Source organism: Neofelis nebulosa, chromosome 7 (assembly GCF_028018385.1).
Source record: "Neofelis nebulosa isolate mNeoNeb1 chromosome 7, mNeoNeb1.pri, whole genome shotgun sequence".
In the NCBI taxonomy this organism is placed as follows: domain Eukaryota; kingdom Metazoa; phylum Chordata; class Mammalia; order Carnivora; family Felidae; genus Neofelis; species Neofelis nebulosa.
The window spans coordinates 102,133,828-102,155,112 of record NC_080788.1 but is presented as its reverse complement, the minus strand read 5'-3'; positions in this window follow the sequence as shown (position 1 = coordinate 102,155,112).

The following is a 21,285-nucleotide window of genomic DNA, read 5'->3' as shown; positions in this document are numbered from 1 at the left end:
AACAATGTCCCATAATTTATTTCCAGCTGGTGGGAAAATATTTTCTACTTAACTATTTGACTACTAAAGGCTCTACAAGAAACTGGTGTGAACCAAAAGTAGAAGCCTTGAAATTGACCAAAAAAATATGTATTTTTCCAAAATTAACCATGAATTGTCTTTGATTGACAGATTCTTTTGAAGAAGTAGGAGGAGAGAAAGCAGGAGAAAAGGAATCAGAATGAGAAAGAAGTATCTCTTCTGTGAGAAGTAAGGGAGATGATTCATTTTCAGAAATACTAAATAAAAGCTGTGCTTTCCAGTTAACAGTAGGTTTACAACCTCCTGGAAATATGTAGCTCCCCTCGACCCCAGTGGCCACAATGGAGTCCCAAACCTTTGGACACTTCACTCCCTGGTTCTTCTTCTTCTCCTCTCCCTTTCCTGGGCTTATTTTCATGGGGTTAGCTTGGGGGCTTTGCAATGAGCATGGGTCAAAAAACAAAGGGAGGAGGGACTGAACATTGCCGCATCACCTCAGGGAATGTATGTTTGCTCCAATCAGATTACTTTTTGCCTTACATGGGCATCAGCGATATCTGGGAAAAGCTGTAACCTCTGTAGTACTCAGCCAATGAGGAACCAGGAGAAGGAGACGTGGTGGGAGGCAAATTGCCTGCTGTATCCGCCGGAGTGTGCCTGTCCATCAGACACTGCTCTTGCATAAACTTTGATTTAAAGCCTCACTTCACTGTGCTCGGAGTCTCCCTGACCCTCCTTTGTTTCGGTCAGTGGCCTTGTTTCTCACATCTTCTACCTCTCCTTAGTGAAAATTTAATTTCTTATACAGATTTTACTAAGACAAGCATAATTTCAGAGTTCATAAATTTAAAAACATGAAAGAAATCACAAAGTAAAAAAAATCTTAAACTGACTTCATAAGAATGTAAAATCTGTGTACATCAAAAACAAATAGACATAATTTGGTTCAAATGTGAGCAAGAGTTACTTTTACTACTATATATGAAGAGCTCATGTATGTAGATACAAATATCAAAAACATCCCCTCAAAACTGGGGCACCCGGGTGGCTTAGTCGGTTAAGTGGCCAACTTCAGCTCAGGTCAGGATCTCCCGGTCCGTGAGTTGGAGCCCCGAGTCAGGCTCTGTGCTGATAGCTCGGAGCCTGGAGCCTGCTTCTGTTTCTGTGTCTCCCTCTCTCTCTGCTCCTCCCCCTTTCACACTGTCTCTCTCTCTGCCTTTCAAAAATGAATAAACGTTAAAAAAAAAAATCCCTGTGAAACTGAATGGTGCAGACTATCATAGATGGAGAAATCCAAAGCAAAGAAACATATGAAAAAAAGGTCAACTGTGCTAGTAAGCAAATCATTATAAATTAAGGGAAAATATTATGCTTTGTCTATTAAGCTGACACATATTTTTAAATGATATTAATTATAGTGAATTTGCAGTGAGATATAAACTCTTCAACATTGGGAGAGTGTAAATTAGTTTAACTTTTCTGAAATAATTTTAACTATGAACATCAACAGTTTTTAAAAGTCTTTAACCCAGTATATTCATTTCTAGGGTTCTATTCTTAAAAAAAAAAAAAAAGGTGGGGAGGGAATCCCTGGGTGGCCCAGTTGGTTAAGCATCTGACTCTTGACTTCAGCTTAGGTCATGATCTCACATTTGTGGGTTTGAGCCCCACATCGAGCTCTGTGCTGACAGCCAGAGCCTTGGGATTCTGTCTCCCTCTCTCTCTCTGACCCTTCCCTGCTTGCTCTCTATCTCTCTCTCAAAATAAATAAAAATAAACTTAAAACAAAAAGTCAAAGAACCTCACAAAAACTTATGTAGAAAAATATGAGATGACAATGGAAAATGTCATCCGGTGGACCTAATGAAAACGTAGGATACAACACTACATATGTACCATGACAACATTTTGATTAAAATACATGAATTAAAAAAAAAAAAAAGACAGGAAGGAAATGCAAAAAAAATATCAACAGAGCATAAAAGAGTACTATACTTTCTTTTTTGTACTTGTGTATGTTCTAAATGTTTTATAATAAACATGTTATTTTATACTTTTTAAAAATTCTTATTTTGGAATAGTAGACCCACTATTGATACATTCTTATCAGGTAGGCTAGTGAGATATAAACTTGGATTCAGAAGGGAGTCAGCAACTACAGACAAAAAATATTTCTAGTTTTGAAATTCAGAGCTCAAATTCAACTTGACCCATTAAGTATTCCATGGAAACTCCCCTAAGTATTCTAACTCAAAGAAGTTTCTCCCTTCAAAAATACACAATTTGTTTACATGCATCTTTTTATTAAGAGTTAATAGTCATTAATATCCTCTCCTAAGACCCTTTGATGTGTTAACTGTTATTATTCCTATTTTATAGATGGGGAAAATGAGGCATAGAGCAGTTAAATAACTTGCCCAGAATTATACAACTAATAAGTGGTAGAGTGTGGATTCAAATCCAGTTAGTGTGACTTATATACCATTTTTCTCTATGGCATTTTAGCCTGTTCTATCTGTTTTGTCACCATTTTATGTGTGTTTAGTCTACTGAGACTACAGTTGCTTTATAGTTGCTTTAGGGGCTAGCATAGGACTTTAAACTTGTTTAACCTATCTTCAACAATACCCAAGATGGTGCTAGGGACTAAGGATGATGACCATAAAGAAAGAAAGCAAGTCAAACGTGTCTATATATGCACCAAAATCTCTGGGGGCTGGGGGGGGGGGGGGGGAGGATGTACTTTAGAGATTAATATTATTGGTTTTCTAAGCTTTTTCTCTAGACATAGATCTCTAAAAAGCAAACCATAGCTGATGTACACAACTATATGCTCCAATCTTAATTTCTCTGTTATAGCAACATAGAGACTAATAAAAAAAATTTTAACTGCAAAAATCAGGATGCTGTTATGAACTGCCTCTTATATAAATCCATTTATTACCTGTGGAATTCTTTAGGACAAATGAAATTCAAAGGTAGAAAATGGGGAAGGATGAAATGAAAGACACTCCCTTTACATTCTTGCCAAATAAACAAATGGTTTATAAACTTGACTTCTGAAGGGAGTCAATGAGTACAAAGCACATTTATCGTGCTACCTGCTGCCTCAGCCAGCTTGGCAGTGAAACATGTTTAATACCATGTAATGTGGCAGAAGTTTGGGGAGCAAAGAGAAGAGAAAATGCAGTGTCTCATCCAAGTGAAATTACTGGGGAATTCTGGGTCTGTAGATTACCCAAATTGGGTTTTGGCCAAGTGATTGAAGTTAAGATCTCTAAATGGATAGAAAATGCTGCTGGACTTTTACTGACATGGGCAGATTACAACTCCATGTCACAGCTCAGTGGAAAGCCAAGCCTTCCAACAGTGGCCCCTAACACTAAGGCTGGCACAGTCCTGGTTCAGAAGAAAGAGTGCCAACATGTTGAATCATCAAATCATTTCCTAGAGCAGATACTTTTTGGATGTCTACCATGCAGTTTCATCAAGGCAAGGATCCTATTTCATTTATGAGTTCACAGCCCAAATAGATGTCTATATGAATATTCAGATTTTGGTTTAAAGGAACATCCAAGAATATTTTTTAAATCTCAAGGTGCTGAGGGACATCTGGGTGGCTCAGTCTGTTAAGCATCCGACTGCGGCTCAGGTCATGATCTCACGGTTTATGATATCGAGCCTTGCATTGAGCTTTCTGCTGTCGTCATGGAGCCTGCTTCAGATCCTCTGTCCCCCATCTCTCTCTGCCCCTCCCCCACTCTCTCTCTCTCAAAAATAAATAAACTTTTTTTTTTTTTAAGTTTATCAAGGTGCTGAAGGCAGTAAAGGAAAATACGGGGCTTCTAGGCCTGGAGACTTGAAAACAACACACCATGATCCTTCTTTATTGCTCAGCCACATATGCCATTTCTAGTGACTGTCGCCATGGTTCTTACATGCCACATCCCTTATTTTAGAAAGCTGTTGCCCTATGTGCTAATGGGACCTCTGGCAGCACCACCAATGAGAAAATTTTGTAAGTGTTGGTAACTTTTGTAAGCTTACATCTATTGGATCCTATCTGTTTTTCCAATTCCTAAATGTATAAATAGCATAGTGCCCTGAAGTTGGTGGGTACACCATGTATGTTGTTAAATTCCCAATTCCTTTTATTGCAGTGTAGACCTGGCACAATAAAAAGCCCTAAACCTGTTCCCCACCTCTATGCAGTCCTTCCTTTCTACCATTACCGTGACATCTCCTACATAAGATGATACCCCTATTGAAGTGTATTTTGCTAGAGCATCTTCTGCTCCAGGGGTTTACTACAGCAGCCAAAAATTCAACTCAAATATCTATCTGAAGAAAGAATCTTAAGGTTGTCCAGTGACTTGCCTCTTCCTGTTTGACTGTATCTTCCTCTTCACAGCTAAGCCTCTCAAAATCCTTTGTGTGTGGCTGGCCTCCATTTCTTAAGAGTGCAGTATTTTCCCAGAGGCTTTCCATCTGCAGGGGACAGAGAACTATTTCCTTATCTGCTACAGTGCATCACCATCACAGTTTAATTGTCGTCAAGGCATTTAGAGAGAAGAATCCTGACTAGACTTTGGAAAACCAAGTCTCCAGTATTGAATGCAGGAAAACACTTGACCTTTGTCTCATTTCCAAAGAAGTCATAAAGATCCCTATCCCAAATATCTCACCAGTAGCAAGGATTAACATCTTCAATATAATTTGAAAGTCCATAAAAGCACATGGAATTATGCACATGAAAATACAAATACATACAGGCAAATGCAAACCTCTAAAAAATATCAGTTGTTTCATAGTATGGAGTTAACCTTAAGGTCAACCAAAATTTACCTGCAAATGGCGTCATTCATATTCAAATTAAAAGAGCCTTTTAGTGCCATTCAAAACAATTAAGGGTATTGCCCTAAAAAGATAAACACTGTAATAGGTCTTTGAAGTAGGAACTGGTTCTGCTACCTCTCTCCCCCACTGCGGTCCCTTCAAAATCATCAAAGCAGTGTTCTTAAAGTGTGAATGTCTCACAAGTAGCTCCTAATGGATTCACCCTTCACTCAGTTTCTCACTAATCAGAGGTAACCTGACTTTTACATTCCTAATTATGCCTCTTTCAAAGAGCATTCAGGCTAATATTGGTTTTAAATGGTCCTAAATGCATCTCTGTTTTTGACCTGGGCTGCTCTGACCGACATACATCCTGATATTAGAGCAATCCCAAAGACAGTATGTCCCAAGAGCACTAGCCAGTAGGATTTTTTTTTCCCCAGGGTCACTTCCCTTTCCTTTCCCTTAACCATCTGCAGGATATTCCCTAAGTGGTTGATTTCCTTAGACCCCTCCCAGAAAAAGAGTCAAAGTTTGTCAAAGGCTCACTCTTGTCTGAAAGAGTGATTTTAAAATTTAATGCACTGAAAACAAAAACAAAAACACAAAACCCAAACTCTTATAGGATATTGTTAAAAATGAAGACCCCTGGGCCCCAAATGCCAGATATTTTAATCCAGTTGGGGCGAGGCTGGGAATGTGCATTTTAAATAAGCAGGTTAACCTGTTGTAGTTGATCTGCCTTTCGAAAAATACTGTCCTACAGAATAATGTCCTTTCCAGGCCCGAATAACTTTCCAGGCTTATCTCCCACACTAACTCCCAAATCCCATCCTTAGTGTGTGCATGAGCAAGGCATGCACACACACACACACACACACACACACACACACATACCACACGCATGCATGCATGGCCTGAGGTATTAGGCCTCAGAGACTGACACACAGCCCCACCTTTGTGCTCTTCTCCTTGTTCTCTCAACCATGATTGTCCTTCTATATTCCCGCTGTCACATGAAATCTACCCAGACACCAGCTCTGAAGCCTGTCCTGGTATCTCAATTAGACTTCCCTTCTAAAAGTTTCTGGAGCATCCAGTTTGCATGTCATTTGACCCTTAGTGAGATATTCCTTGCATTACATTCATTTTTCAGCCTGTACATTGTACATTATCAAACTATAAAATACTTGAGAGTAAGTATCATATCTCATTTATCTTTTTTAAAAAGTCTATTTTTTGAGGGAGGGAGAGAGAGAGAGTGAGAGTGAGCAGGGGAGGAGCAGAGAGAGAGAGAGGGAGAGAGAGAATCCCAAGCAGGCTCCATGCTGTCAGTGTGGAGCCTGATGTGGGACTCAAACCCACCAACCATGAGATCATGACCTGAGCCAAAGTCAGATGCTTAACTGACTGAGCCACCCAGGCACTCTATATCTCATGTATCTTTTTACTCCTAGCAGAGGGCTATGAACATAATAGTTACTGAGTAAATGTTTGGCAATTAAACTTACTTTAATTAGGTCTATTAGATGTATTTAAGGTTAGTTGTTAGGATTTCTGCTGTGCTTCCTTGGAACATTGAGGCAGAAACCATCTCGGATGTAGATGTAATCCACAACACAACAAGCCAGAAATATAAGTTGCCATGTCTGCATTTTAAAAGGGCTGCTTACCTTGTTTTGCCAACTTTGGATTCCAGAATCGTCTCCATAATAGACAAGCTATAAGTACAAGTATCTAGATATAAAAATATTTAGGCTTGTTCTTTAAGGAGGACTCCCACAAAGAGACCAAAATACTTACCTAAAAATTAAATGATCCAGGGGCTCCTGGGTGGCTCAGTAGGTTAAGCGACTGACTCTTGATTTTGGCTCAGGTCATGATCTCACAGTTTGTGAGATTGAGCCCCAGGTCGGGCTCTGCACTAAGCATGGAGACTACTTGAGATTCTCTCTTTCCCTCTCTCTGCCCTTCCCTCATTCTCTCTCTCTCTCTCTAAAATAAATAAAATATTAATAAAAGTTAATGATCTAATAATTAGAAAACTTTATATACTTATCAAATTAGCAAAAAATTAAAAGGATTCCCGTTGTATATTACCTGAGATGAGGAACTGAGCACCCTCAGGTATGGTGGAAGCATAAACTAAGAATAACAGTTTTGGAGAAGAGTGATAGCTTCCATTAAAATGTAAAGCATAAGGATCCACTGTTTTGTATCCCCCCTAGAGAAATGCACACACAAATGCGCAGAAAAATGCACAAAAATATTTGCTGCATCATTGACTACAATAGCAAAGCCTCTCTCAATAAGGGAAGGTGTAAACAAATATCAGTATGGTCACATTGCAGGGTATTATGCAGCAGTTAATTATGAGATATGTCTAATGTAGTGATATGAAGACTCTTTAATACATATCATGGAGCTTAAAACAAAAGTTGCGCCACCTGTATTGTAGGCTACTCTCTTGTTCTTTTTGAAAGCTGATCCTGAAAGTCAATAAGGTAATATTTACATTTAAGTGCAGCTGCAAATGTAAATTTACGTGTAAAAAGGTATGGAGGAACATAACCGAGCTGGTGATGTGGGTTACCTCTCTGGAGGCAATGACTGAAATTAGCACAGTAAACGTAGGGGAAGGGGGACAGCCAAGAGTGGACTTCTCCTTTATCTGTATTGTCTGAATGTATTTTAAATGAGCTTGTATTCATATATTACTATCATTGCAGAAATGTTCTACGTAAATGACTTGTGCTGTGAAGTGATAAATACATTCTACTACATATTTTGTATGGTAGAACACTACATTACATGGTTAGCTTACTATACAGACATTATGCGGTTAACTGCCATCTGTAGTTTCCAAAGAATATGCAGAGGTTCTGATTCTAATTGCCAATTCCCTTCACAAAAGGCTGACACAGACACTTAAGTAGCCTGTCGAAACCAGAAATCTGTTTGCACTGGTTACACTCAGTTTCTTCCTGTTTCCTTGGGTCCTGTGCTCAGTCAGTGTCCTCATGCCTGCATGCTATACCTGCCCTGGGTTATCAATCTCCTATCCCAGGACTAAAGACAAATTACAGAAGTCCTTACTCTCTGCAACTACGTATATATTAGGCGGGTTCCTCAGAGAAATACACCAAAAGCCTGTATATAGATATATAGAAAGAGATTTATGAGGAACTGGCTTGCATGATCAGGAAGACTCAGAAGTCCCACAGTGCTGCCGAAAGTCCAAGAAAGCGGGTGATAGAATATCAGTCCAAAATCAAAGGTCAGAGAAGCAAAGGAACCAATGGTGTTAAGTCCCGGTCTGAGACTGAAGGTCCAAGAACCAGGAGCACCAGTGTCTGAGGGCAGAAGTACATCTCAGCTCAAGCAGAGAACACATTCTCCCTTCCCCCACCTTTTTATTGTATCCAGGGCCTCAGTGTATTGGATGATACCCACCTGCATCGGTACACTTCTTTACTCAGTGTACAGATTGAAATGCTAATCAATCTCATCCAGAAAAAACCCCTTAGACACACTGAGAAGTAACGTTTTACCAGCTCTGTGGGTATCCCTTACCCTAGTCAAGCTGACTCATAAAATTAACCACCACGACACAGCATTGCCCACTGCTTTGCATGTTAATCAGGTATGGCTGTGCAGCACTACACTTCTCTCTCTAAAACATGAGCAGAAGGCACAGCCTCTGAATGGTATGCTCTCTGCATCCCAGAAGGGAGGAGTATCTTTAACCCTCTATTCCTGTAAGGAACACTATGATTAGGGGTTCAAACCCATATGGATTTTGCTCTCCCTTTGTTCCTACCTCTCAAAAGAAATAAAGAGATGAAGATATTCCTTATTTTGGGGACGCTGAGGTTTATATCATTTCCTTAGGAAAACAAATGAAAGGTTACAAGTAAAAATTGCTAGGGTCCCCCCACCCAGATCCTTAGAAGAGACATGTTAACTGTAGGATGCTAAAACTTAAGCTTCATTAGCCTCTTGGTGAGTCCCCTCTGCTTGAGGTGTCATATCGGTAAATGTGCACCTGGGGTGGTTTCATCACTTCACATCCACTGTCAGGTGAGTCACAGAGCACTCAGCATAATTTAGTAAACGTCAACTACCTATGATGATGGTGACTCGGGTAACTACTTAAAACGGTGATAAATTCAGGGTATATGAACACACTTTATGCTCTAAATTGCCCTAAGATAAAAATGTACATCTTTTAGGTCATGGATAATGTCAACTAAATCCTTTTATAATACTAAAAGGAAAAAGTTAAATAAACGCAGTGCCTTTCAAAGATTCACACATTTTATGTACGCAGATAGTTCCCATTTTCGGACAAACCTGATTCAACCAAAAGAAGACTTCTTTTATTGGTAAGTGTTTGTCAGTACAGATTTTACACAAGTTTTAGTGAACAAACTTTATAATTGGTAGATTATCTGTAGGAAAAGGAAACTTTCCCTTACAGTAATAGTGTGATTACTGCAGTTCACACCATTTTCCAGTGCCTCATGCTTTCAGGGATCATACACTGATGTGCCCTGAAAAATGTACGGACAATAGAAACAGTACTTTGGATTTAGTTTAAGGAAACCTGCTTGTAGTTAAGGGTAGTGTCTTGGAACAATGTGGATCCTGAGCCAACCGTCAGCTTATCATAACATAATAGGGTGGGGTGTACTCACCCTTCGCTGAAGACCCATGATAGAAGCATGAGACTTTGAGAAAAACATACAGAACTTCTTTTTAATATTAAAGGGGGGAATTGAGGCAAATTATAAAGCTTGTCTTTAATATAAATACTCTGATAAAGTAAAAAAAACTTTAACAATAATCTTACTCTTATGTCAGCCAAAGACACATTTCTCAGCATCTTCTCTCTGTATTTGCCAAATAATTTCCCTGACCCAAACTCTAGAGATCATAGTCACCTCCATCATCGTTATCCTAATAATAGCTACAGTTCCTAGGGGCTCCCACTCTGGTCATTCACTCTGATGAACACTACAAGTATAAACTCATTCCTTGCCACAAGATAGATGAGATCCCATAAAGGCACATGCTTCTAAAAAACTGTCTTGATAGCTATGCCCAAATTGAACATTCACTGTCTTTCCACTTGCCTGGTATATCAGGAGTCTTCTAGTTACAAGTTCTGGAAAACCTTAAAGTGGGATTTATTTTTTAATCTGTGAATAAAAATCCAGGTAGGGCCTACACAGACCGCTTTTAGGCAACCAACTTGAACAATGGAAACCTGAGTAAGGTAAAAGGGCCCACAGTGACCACCGGGCTGAATGCAAATAGGCCCATTGGGCAACCCACCTCAAAATAGCCATAAGCCCTAGCCAACCAATGGACTACTTACAACCAGGCACAGGTACCAAAAAAGAATTACACACATTCCCTCCCATACCTATCTCCTTCCCTTCCGTCTTAACTACAGCACCCCTCCCCGACCCCCAGCACTGTCTCCTGGCAGTCTCTCCTTTGCTGTCCTGCCTGCTGTTCCTCTGCAGTGTATTCCAGAAACTTCTATCTCCTTTGTTCTGCCTTGGGTGAATTCCTTCACTGCCCGCACTGCCGGCCTCTACCAGAGTGGATTGCCACATAGGACCACCTTTAGCAGAAGCTTGATCCAACATGAAACGGGACATGTGTTTTTCCCTGTTCCTCCATTCTGCCTTCCTCAATGTTAGCTGCCTTAGAAGCTCCAGGTCTTTCCCTTGAGATAAAAAAAAAAAAAAAAAATGCTGCTAAATTCTAGGAGTCCCATTCTTATTGCAGCACATTGAATGATAACATCAATCTCCTTGGCCCACATTGTCATATGCCCAACCACATGCTATCACTGTCACAGAGGAGCAGATGAGATAAGGTGATTGGCTTAAGGAATCGGCTTACCCTTTGTGTTCAGGGTAGGATGATAATTCTCATGGATGAGAATGAGGTGGAAGTAACTTCCTCAAAAGGAAAATCTCAGTGCTGTTGGCAGAAAAGGGGAAGAATAGAGGCTGGGAGAGATCAATATCACCACCAAAATTATGTCTACTACACCTGCTAAGTGTTATTCCTGATAGATAAGGGAACCTAAAACTTGAATATAGGGCCCGTTCGTGTGCATTCAGCTAAAAATAATGAACAAAATTGTTAGTCCTCATTCTCCTTCCACTCCCTGAACAAGAGGGAAACATTTTATCATGTTTTACAATTTGGAAAATACTACTAAGAAATGTCATAATTAACTACTACGTATATGGATTTTCTTCTCTATGAGAAAACTATGGTGACCTAATTGACCATAGAATCCGAAATCTTCTCACAAAACAAGTTTATGCAAGAGGAAAATGGGTACCAAAATGATCCAGACAATAGACCTTTAATGTTCTTTCTATTCTTTATAGAGATTTCCAAGTCAATCTGACTGCTTATACCCATGCATGCCTTCATACTACATATCTTTTTAATTTTCTTGTACAAATACTTTTTACTTGTACATTAACTCAATTTAACACATCTGAGTTCAAGATTGTTGCATTTGTTGCCAATAATGTAACCCAAATACGAGACCAAGACAGAATATTGTGTCAGGAATCAGTGCACCAGGTAGGATTCTGAATTTTCACCACACTCAACAACAACAACAACAACAAATGTTTAGACATGAAGAAAAAAACAAAAAAGTAAAAGAAATTTCCTTTTTCATATGTTCACAAAAGACTTGGAATATTCTTTGTGGTCATGGTTAGTTTAGCACAAAAAGTGCTGTTCAACTCACATTTAAATGGAGAGGTGGAAAATGTGTTGGATTGGGACGGAAAAAATTGTAGATCTAGTCTAAACTCTCTGTCGCTAACCGGCTATGTGACCTTGGGCAGGTCACTTTACATCTCTGGGCTGCACAGTGTACAGCTTGGCAGAGATTATCTTTAGACGTTCCCAATCCTGAATGTATTAGAATTTTGTGAAATGAATATACTAAGTAGGGAGCTCATTTTACCTAAATATCTAAAATGGAACATTACCATCCATTTACCTTCTAGGAAATTGATATCAGGTGATAGAGAGGGAAAGTTTGTAAGACAATTCTGGGTTTTACAAACAAATTTCCACGTACCTCTTTAATTTGCGATTACCTTAAGTAAGCAATTCCCTTTACACTTTTATTCAAAAATAACAAGCTGTGTTTGAAATGCCGGTATACACCATTTATTATGCTCTCCAACCCAAACACGAAAACATTTGTACTTATGTTATGACTTCACCTGGTGGCTTTCATTTTCCCCAACATAAAGACAGGGTGAAGCAAAGTAATAGAAAAATAGAAAACATCTTTGTCGGAAAATGAGATTGCAGCTGTGTAACTGGAGCACACAACCATAAATCAGAATGTCAAATCCAAAACACATGACTGTTTGCAAGTTCTCCATGTGCGCTCTAATGTGATTACAGCCTGGTTGCTATTATGATTTAAAACAAAGTCTTTCATGCTAGAAACAAAATGCGGAATGTGAGCCGCCTGGGGGAGAGAGCTGCAAGCTAGCTAGCGACATACCCCTTGCTGTCAGAGAGGTGGGCTACAGTATTTCAAGTGCTGGTTTGTCAGGTGTGAGAGAGCAAGAGGATACAAGAGGAACCTTGGCAGAGGTCTTAACATGAGGGACAAATTAGCCAGCAGTGTTCAGCTCAGCTTGACAATCTGAAATTAGCTTCTCTCTCTCTCCCCCCTCCCCATCTTTTTTTCCCTCCTGAGCAGAATCCTGAAGCCAAATACGAAGATTACAGAAGTCATTCTTTCCTGCCTATCACATAAACAAATGGCCCAGCTGTTATTGCTAAGATTCCAGTTTTAAACTTGGACTTTCTTGTATAAACTTCAATGTAATGGTATTTAAAGTGTCATAGGCAATAAGCATCTAATCCTACTCAATAAATTGTAGGCTCATTGCATGAACTCCTAGAGCTGTTAAAGACAGCTGTGCTTTTTTTGTAATTTAAGTCATTTCCAAATTGGGCAAGTCTCCAGGTGTATTTTCAGACAAACAATGTGGACTAGAAAAGTGATGTTCTGAGTCTTTCAGCAATGGAATAAATACAAAGGAGTGAAAGCTGAGCTATAAGATGGTGCAAACATCATTCCTGATCACCCCAGGAGGGCAGGCACCAAGGTAGGGGTGCCAGGAAATTGATCCTTATTTCCTTGCACTATTAGAATATAAACCAGGACATTTCCCCCCAAGAACCTTCTGCAAGCTCAATGACTTTTGTAACTTGGTGTAGAGCCAAAGCCATAGATAGGTACCAGGATGAAAGATAAGAATTTAGTATTTCTGAAAATAGAAGCGTTAACTCCCAGAGCAATGACATAACCCTGAAATAGAAAAAGCTCCTCCCATGGCTGATATTTAAAGGTTTCAGGAGAAAACGGTTTCCACCCTGTGATGTCATTGAAACAAATCATCATGAGACCAAAGAATAAGAAGGAATTATAAGAGGTTGTTTCATCCAGTGTACTGTCTCTAAGAGGATCCACAATAAAAGCATTTAAAGAAGATTAATTGGTAATATTTTACATCCAAATCATCATTAAGCATTAAATGAATCTTCTTCCAGTACTTAAGAGCTCTGAGTGGGCAAGGCAGGGAGCGTGCTTTTCTGTATCCACCCCAAGGTGAGCATTCTACAATCCACTGAGGTACCTGGGTAGGAGGAAGTCCAAGCTCCATGTTTTGATGACAGTGAGTGGCCCTCAGGGAGGCCATCACAAATATCTGCCTCCTGGACCTGATTCCAGAGGAGGGGAATATTGTTATTGTTTCACTTTGGTGGTTGTTTTATCACCAATGGTTGATTTGTGCCTGTGCCTATAAGATATTCTTACCTACCTTTTGTTCTACACTCTTATAGGGTACTGTGCATTATCTTTTGGGCTAAACGCATATGATGTCTACCTCACTGTCAGAAAACAGAGAAAAGCTCAGGGAAAACATAAATCACAGACCTAGAGCCCACAGTGCAATTCCCCTGAGTCCTTCTGTGGTGGGTTGAACTTCATCATAGACAGACTAGGCCTGAAATGAATCAACACCTCTTTCAGTTGCTGGAACACAACACAAGCTCACAGGTGGAGGGAATTTCAGGCAATGACTCAGGATTACTTTTGGCCTAGGTGGATAGTTAGACAGCTACAACTAGTCCCAAAACTCTTAGAAATGATCTTCTGGATCCCTGCCCCAAACCAACCCCCAAAATGACAGTTCTACATGCAAAGAAAATTCCTACTTGTAACTTGTAAATTTAGGCTTAATAATTAGAACTTCCCTTCATGCAGGGATTCTGAGGGTATTTCTATTGTCCTCCTTTGAGAAATACATGTCACTTCAGTGGAAAACTTTCCCTCAGGCAAAAGCAATGGCCCACTGAGCAAAACCCCTTAGGCTTCTTCAGTTTTGAGGGGAAACTCAAAGACCTAACCAAAAAATGTATACATTAAAGACCTAACCAAAAATGTCTAGAAACAACTAATCTCTCAGTGTCACTTCAAACAAGTATAGCATACCAAACACATGGTATTTATCAAACAATTCAGTCGCTCTGCTAGCCAACCTATTGGGTCCCATTTCTGTCACTTAAAAAAATCTCTAAAAGCCTACAAAAATTCTGTCAAAACGACAAATGATAGTATTCAGAATTTTGTTCTCAAGGCAACTTACCCAATACTACAGGTAGCATTTCTCAATATGGTTATAACTAAAATGCTCTTTAATTTTCATGAAAGTATCTTGAAAGAAAGGACAAGCCCCATAGAATGGAATGGTGGGTAGATTTTTTTAAGCTAAAAGCCGGAGAATGAAATTATTGAAACCATCTTCTGTTCTACTTTAATTTTCACCAGCTTTTTGCTAGTTTACTTTAACAAGTAATGTTTGATTGAATTCAGGCCTGCTTTTGTTTACAAAATGAAGCAGAGCCAGCAAGTCGTGGCCTGGCTAATTTGCACATCCACTGCCTTGGTCTCCTCCCCTTTAAACAAAAATCTGGAGTTTGTGATTTATTGTTGATTTGGTTAGCTCAAATGATTTTGATGGCTAAAATCTACCTTCCACCCCATCCTTGGGATTCTCACCAAAAATACCCAATCTATGTCTACTATACAAGGAAGAAATGACCCCACCGTGAAAAAATGCAAAACATATCTCCTTAATTTCAGATGCCAACAAAAGAAACTGAGAATAAAAATCCACAGATGGAAGAAGGAAGAAAGAAGGATCCATAAATCAATAGCTTTAGAAACCAAACTGGCCTGTTCAGAAGAATAATGTCAGGAGAGCAAAGCAAAGTGGTCATTATTGATGACAGGTCTCTTTGAGTCTTTGAGAGCCATCACTGTGTGCCAATCAGGTAAACCAGGGGCTCTCACATCCATCGGAGCATCAGAATAATCTCAAATGCCCCATCCTTCAATCTCCTCCTCTGGAAATTCTGATTTTAAAAGTCCAGGGTGGAATCTGTATGTTCACCAAGTATCCCCAAATGGTTCTCAAAACTTTGAAACATGCATGTAGGCTTTATGCATGTTCATTGTCACCCTGCCCAGTCAGTCTCATCTATTCTTCTGCTTGAGTTCTCTACTCCAGATCTGAAAGTCTCTTCTTACTCTAGGCTGTGAAATTGGTGTATGTTCCTTATATAGTCAGGTGAGAGTAAATACGTAGAGAAAAAAATGCCCTGCCTCTCTTGTCACTCATGTACAAAATCCACACATACACTACTGTTGGAGATTATTCCTCAAGAACCCTCATTATTTTAAAAATTTTTTTTAAGTTTATTCATTTTTGAGAGAGAGAGAGACAGAGTGTGAGCAGGGGAGGAACAGAGAGAGACAGAGACACAGAATCCAAAGGAGGCTCCAGCCTCTGAGCTGTCAGCACAGAGCCCAATGCGGGGCTCGAACTCACCAGCCGTGAGATCATGACCTGAGCTGAAGTTGGACGCTCAACCAACTGAGCCACCCAGGCGCCCCAATCCCTCATTATTTCATATTAAAAATGACTCAACTCTCACATGCCCACATTCTATCCATAACATTCCATTTCCATTCAAACTTCCATTTTCCTAACAGTAAGGCAAAACACATTCCCAATCTCCTCTGCCCCCATGCAGTATATTGCCTTTCCTCTAATACATATTAACAAAGAGTCCGGTGTTTATTGTTATTTTTGTGGTTTTGTTTTTTAGTATTCGTCTATAAAATAATTAACACTGCTTCCTACATCCTTGGATAGAAGGAGGTAAAAGGTAACCTTTTAAGAAGATACCTAAGAAATGCTTACAAATGTTCCTGACACACTGCAAGCACTTAATAAATTTCAGCTTTTGTTATTTTATCTTATCATCTTCCCTTTCCATGTCTAATATCTATGCCTGATATCTAAATCTTCCATAATCTGGCTCAATCTTGTCAATCCAACTAGGTTTCCCATTATTGGCATTATATTGCAATTCTGACATTAACTACCCAGAGTTAGGTCAAATTTCCCAGGTCAAGGACACAGTCCTCCACGAGATTCCCCCCATTTCAGACTCCAGTCATAAGCTCTGGAGTTCTCAGGCCACCTGCACTTCTGACCAACTGGCTACAAGCTTGGGGGTTTCCATAATTCAGGTTCAATAATTTACTAGAATGACTCATAACTCAGGAAAGAACTACACCTATGCTGACAGTTTCACGTATACGATGCCAATTAGGGGTGTTGGCTGGCTTAGTTGGTTGAGTGTCCAACTCTTGATTTCAACTCAGGTCATGATCCCAGCATTGTGGGATTGAGCCCCATGTCAGACTCCTCGCTGAGCAGAGAGCCTGCTTAAGATTTTCTTTCTCTCTCTCTCTCTCTCTCTCTCACCCTCTGTCCCTCTCTCTTTCTCTCCCTTTGTCCCTTTTCTCTGCTTGCATGCTCTCTCTCTCTCTCTCTCAAATTAAAAAAGAAAAGATGCAAACTAGTACCAACCATCTGAAGAGACACATAGGATGAGGTTTAGGAAGGCCCCAAATGCAAAGCTTTCATTCCCTCAAGACCTGTCACCCTCCCAGCACATCAGTGTATATCAACAACCAGGAAGTTTACTTCTGCCACACGTGTCCATAGCTTTTATTGGGATTTCATTGTATTGGTATCATTGTTTGAGTCATTGGCCATGTGATTGGAATCAATTTCAAGCACTCCTCCCCTCCCCAAAGGTCAGGCCGATATCACATGTGTCAAACCCTAATGCCCTCTAATCACATAGTTGGTCCTTCCAGATTAGCTAGCCCCATCCTGAGTCATACTGGGTTCCACCACAAATAACAAAGACACTCATTACTTAGGAAATTCCAAAGATTCAGAGGATACCTTCCAGGGACAAAAGTCCAGCCAAATTCTTTATTAGTTGACAAGCCTCTACTCCAATACGACTGGTTTTCTTTATTGTCCTCCGACCATGATCAATTAATTCCAGGTCAGTTCCTTCTGTTGAATACACCTGAGCTCTTTGTTTTTGTTACACTCATCATACTCATCATTACTTGTTCTTTGTCTTCCTCATGAGACTGTAAGATCAGTAAGGGCAGATCACGTCTGTCTTATTCATTGCACTTGGCGAATTCTTTACACTACTAGTCCAAGGACACAGTTAATATGATTAAATATTGGTTGGTAGGTGAAATCCATGTCCATGTCTTTATTCACAAGTATGGAAAGAACATTTGCAAACCTGGAGTTAGCACCAGGGTCACTGTAGCTATACTGTAGTACAGGTACAAATGCACAAAAGGGTAACCAAAAGAATCCACCAGTCATTGAAAAAAAATCAAAGTAGATTTGAAACAAGCACCACTTCATATTCTGTTGTGGCTACAAGAGAATCCTGTAAAAATGTGAGACAAAAAACACAAAAATAAGAAAAGTATTTTTCTCCTGAAGGTGCTGATGATGGTTTTAGGGGAGGAGAGATGTTAACTGATTTTCTTCTTTACTCAACTTCTGGTTGCATTTCATTCACCTTTAGCAAGCAATCATGTCCTAAATAACCAAAATGTTTCAAGCTTATTTTCTCCCGAAAATGTGGTAATAGTATTTGCAGGTGGAATTCTATTGCAACTGCCATACAAAGATCTTTTCCTTAGCCACACCCCTGCCAAAAAGCACCTCTTAAAAATGGAATTTGAAATTTTAATTTGTAACGAAAGGTACAACTATCTTAGTTAAGTCAATAAAAGTAAAATTGAAAGTGAGCCTCTGAATATTTTAATCCACCCTCTTACAATAAACGTGAGTTGAATGAATTGAGTTGAATTGAATTGAATTGAATTGAAATTTGTTCCTTCTGTTTCATTGGTCTAAAGTCTTGCTTCTCAACAATTGCAGGTTGTAAACTCAATGTTAGGAAGTATGCCTTATGGAAAGAAAGGCTTATGGAATAGCATAGCTGGAAGCAATCTGTATGAACAGAAAGCAGACAACCACTAAGGACAAATAACTTGCTCAGCTTTCCATACCAAGTTAATAGCAGAGATGGGACCAAAATCCCATCTCCTGGCTCTCCAACCTATGATATTTCTCCTATATCATGTTATACTAATGTTTCTTTTCTATGTCTCAGAGTTTATGACAATGCTCAGCTCTCAATTAATGCTTACTAAATTATGCTGATTTTGATTTCTTAAAGAGGATTTGACTAATACATTCTCAAGCATGATTCTGATTAATTGCATACTTACCTCTCATATATTTAGTCCTACTTTTGCACCCACAGAGATTATACATGGCCATTCTCACTGAACCACCCTGCTGAGAACCCAATGCATCTGTATTTATTTTGTCATCCTTCAATCTCTTCCCTATGTATGTACTTAAAAGTAAAAGTACAACCCCACACAGCATACCCTTTATGGTTTATCACTACCCTACCTCAGAAGGTAGACTTGTTCTGGTTCCAGTTTTCAAGGCAATTAACAGTGTTATAAATGGTTTGGAAACTGGACTTATGGGAGGAATAAAAGACTCATATTTCCCAAGAACATTCAAATTTTGTCCTTGGTTACTTTGGTCTCCAAAAGACTATAGCTGGCAATTACTATGTTCATTTGCCTTTTAAACTAGAGTGGCTAATGTACATTGGTCCCTAAAATGTATGCTAAATGTAAATAAGACATGTGATTTGAATTCTTTCACATTAAATTGCAATGCAATATGCTTTTAAATCCATATTCCACATTTGAGTTATCTTTGAATAGTTTTTCTCTTCAGGTGGCTAATTAATGAATATTGGAATTCACACAGGAACCAACACTCACCATTTAAAAAGACAAAATATATCAGATCTTTCCTGCTTGAAATCTGCTGCACTTAGAATAAAATCAAACTCATATCAGTAGCCTTCAGGTCCCACGTGATCTTGTTTTTCTTTTTCCTGCAAACTCATCCCTCTTGAAACTTCTTTACATTCATCATCAGCCAGTGACTTTCTTTAACTTTCCTCTGATTTCCACTTTTTCAGAGCCTTTGCATATGCTGTTCCTTCTGTTTGGAATACTGGAATATTCATTGTGTTCCCACCTGCTCTCCCAAAAGTCATGCCTCCTTGTGTCCATGCGCTTTTGCAATGAGACTTTGCTTCTCCTCCCATCAAGTAAGTGGTGGAGGCCATTTTCTCTCCCCTTGATCTGGACTAGACTTCTGCCTAATACAATGGAAGTAATGTTCTGGAACTTCTGAAACCAGGTCATAAGTGACCTTGTAGCTTCCACTTTTGTTTTTAGAATCATGTGGCTATGTGAAGGAGTTCAAGCTGTCCTGCTGAAGAAGGAAGGCACATGCAGAGAGAGACCCTGGAGAATAAGAATATGTGGAAAGAGACACTATGTAAAGAAAAACCAAAGTACCTTAGTTGATAGAGAGCATCAACACTCAGACTTGTAAATGAAACCATCTTGGATGCTTCAGCCCCATTTGAGTTGACATAACATGGAGCAAAAGGATCATCCTACCCGAACCCTGCCAAATTCCTGACTCACAAAATTGCAAGTAATAAATGGTTATTGCAATTTTTTAATGTTTATTTATTCATGAGAGAGAGACAGAAAGAGAGAGAGAGAGAGAGAGAGAGAGCAGGAGAGAGGCAGAGAGAAGAGGGAGAGGGAATCCCAAGCAGGCTTCACGCTGTCAGCACAGAGTTCAATGTGGGGCTCCATCTCACAAACTGTGACACCATGACCTGAGCCGAAATCAAGAGCTGCACACTTAACTGACTACACCACCCAAGCGCTCCTGGTTATTGCCATTTTAAATGTATCTTATTTAAAAAGTTTTACATACAGTTAAATAAATAAATAATAAATAAATAAATAAATAAGTTAATTTATGGTTTAAAGTTCTAAGGACTTCAACACATGCATAGATTCTTGAAACCAGCATGCAAATGAACTCCGCGTAATGCTCACATCCCAAGGTATTTTCTAGTACTGCCCCTCAGTAGTCGTGATTCCATATCCACCAAACCCTTGCAATTACTGATCTGCTTTCTGACCCTATAGTTTTGCTTTTATCAGAGTGTCACATAAACAAAATCATATAGTGTTCGATACTGTAGCACTGGTTTCTTTCCATTAGCATAACACATTTAAGATTCATTCATGCTTTGTATGTATCAGCAGTATGATAGTTTTGTTGCCGAGTGAATATCCCACTGTGTGAAATTAGCACCCAGTGAAGAATTTTCGGGTTGTTTCCAGGTTTTGGTGATTTTGAGGAATGTTACTTTAGGCACTCATGCGGAAGTTTCTGTTTGAAAATAAATTTTACTTTCTTTGGGATAAAGAGCTAGAAATGGGATTGCTGGGTCATATGCTAAGTGTATGTTTAGCTTGTAAGAAATTGCTGGAGTGACTTTACGCTGCTGCATTCCCAGCAATACATGGGACTTTTAGTTGCTCAAACTCGTTGCCAGCACTTGCTATTTTCAATATTTTTATTTTGGTCATTCTAACAAGTATGTAATGGTAACTCATTGCTGTTTTCATTTGCATTTCCTTAATGACTAATAACGTGGCACATCTTTCATGTACTTATGTGCCATCCGTATATCTTTTTGGCCAAATATCAGCACAGATCGTTTGCCTACCCTTTTAATAAATTATTTGTTTTCTTACTGCTGAGTTTTGTAAATTCTTTGTATTTTTTGAATACTTGTTTGCAAAGGGCAGGATACATATTGGCAGTTATTTAAAAGCTAAAAAGACTTTCACTAAAAGTTTCTTCCTCTCCTATTTGATCACTAGTAGAAGTAGGCACTGGACAGTGGCAAATATATATATATATATATATATATAATATATATATATATTAAATATATATAATATACATATATATATTACAT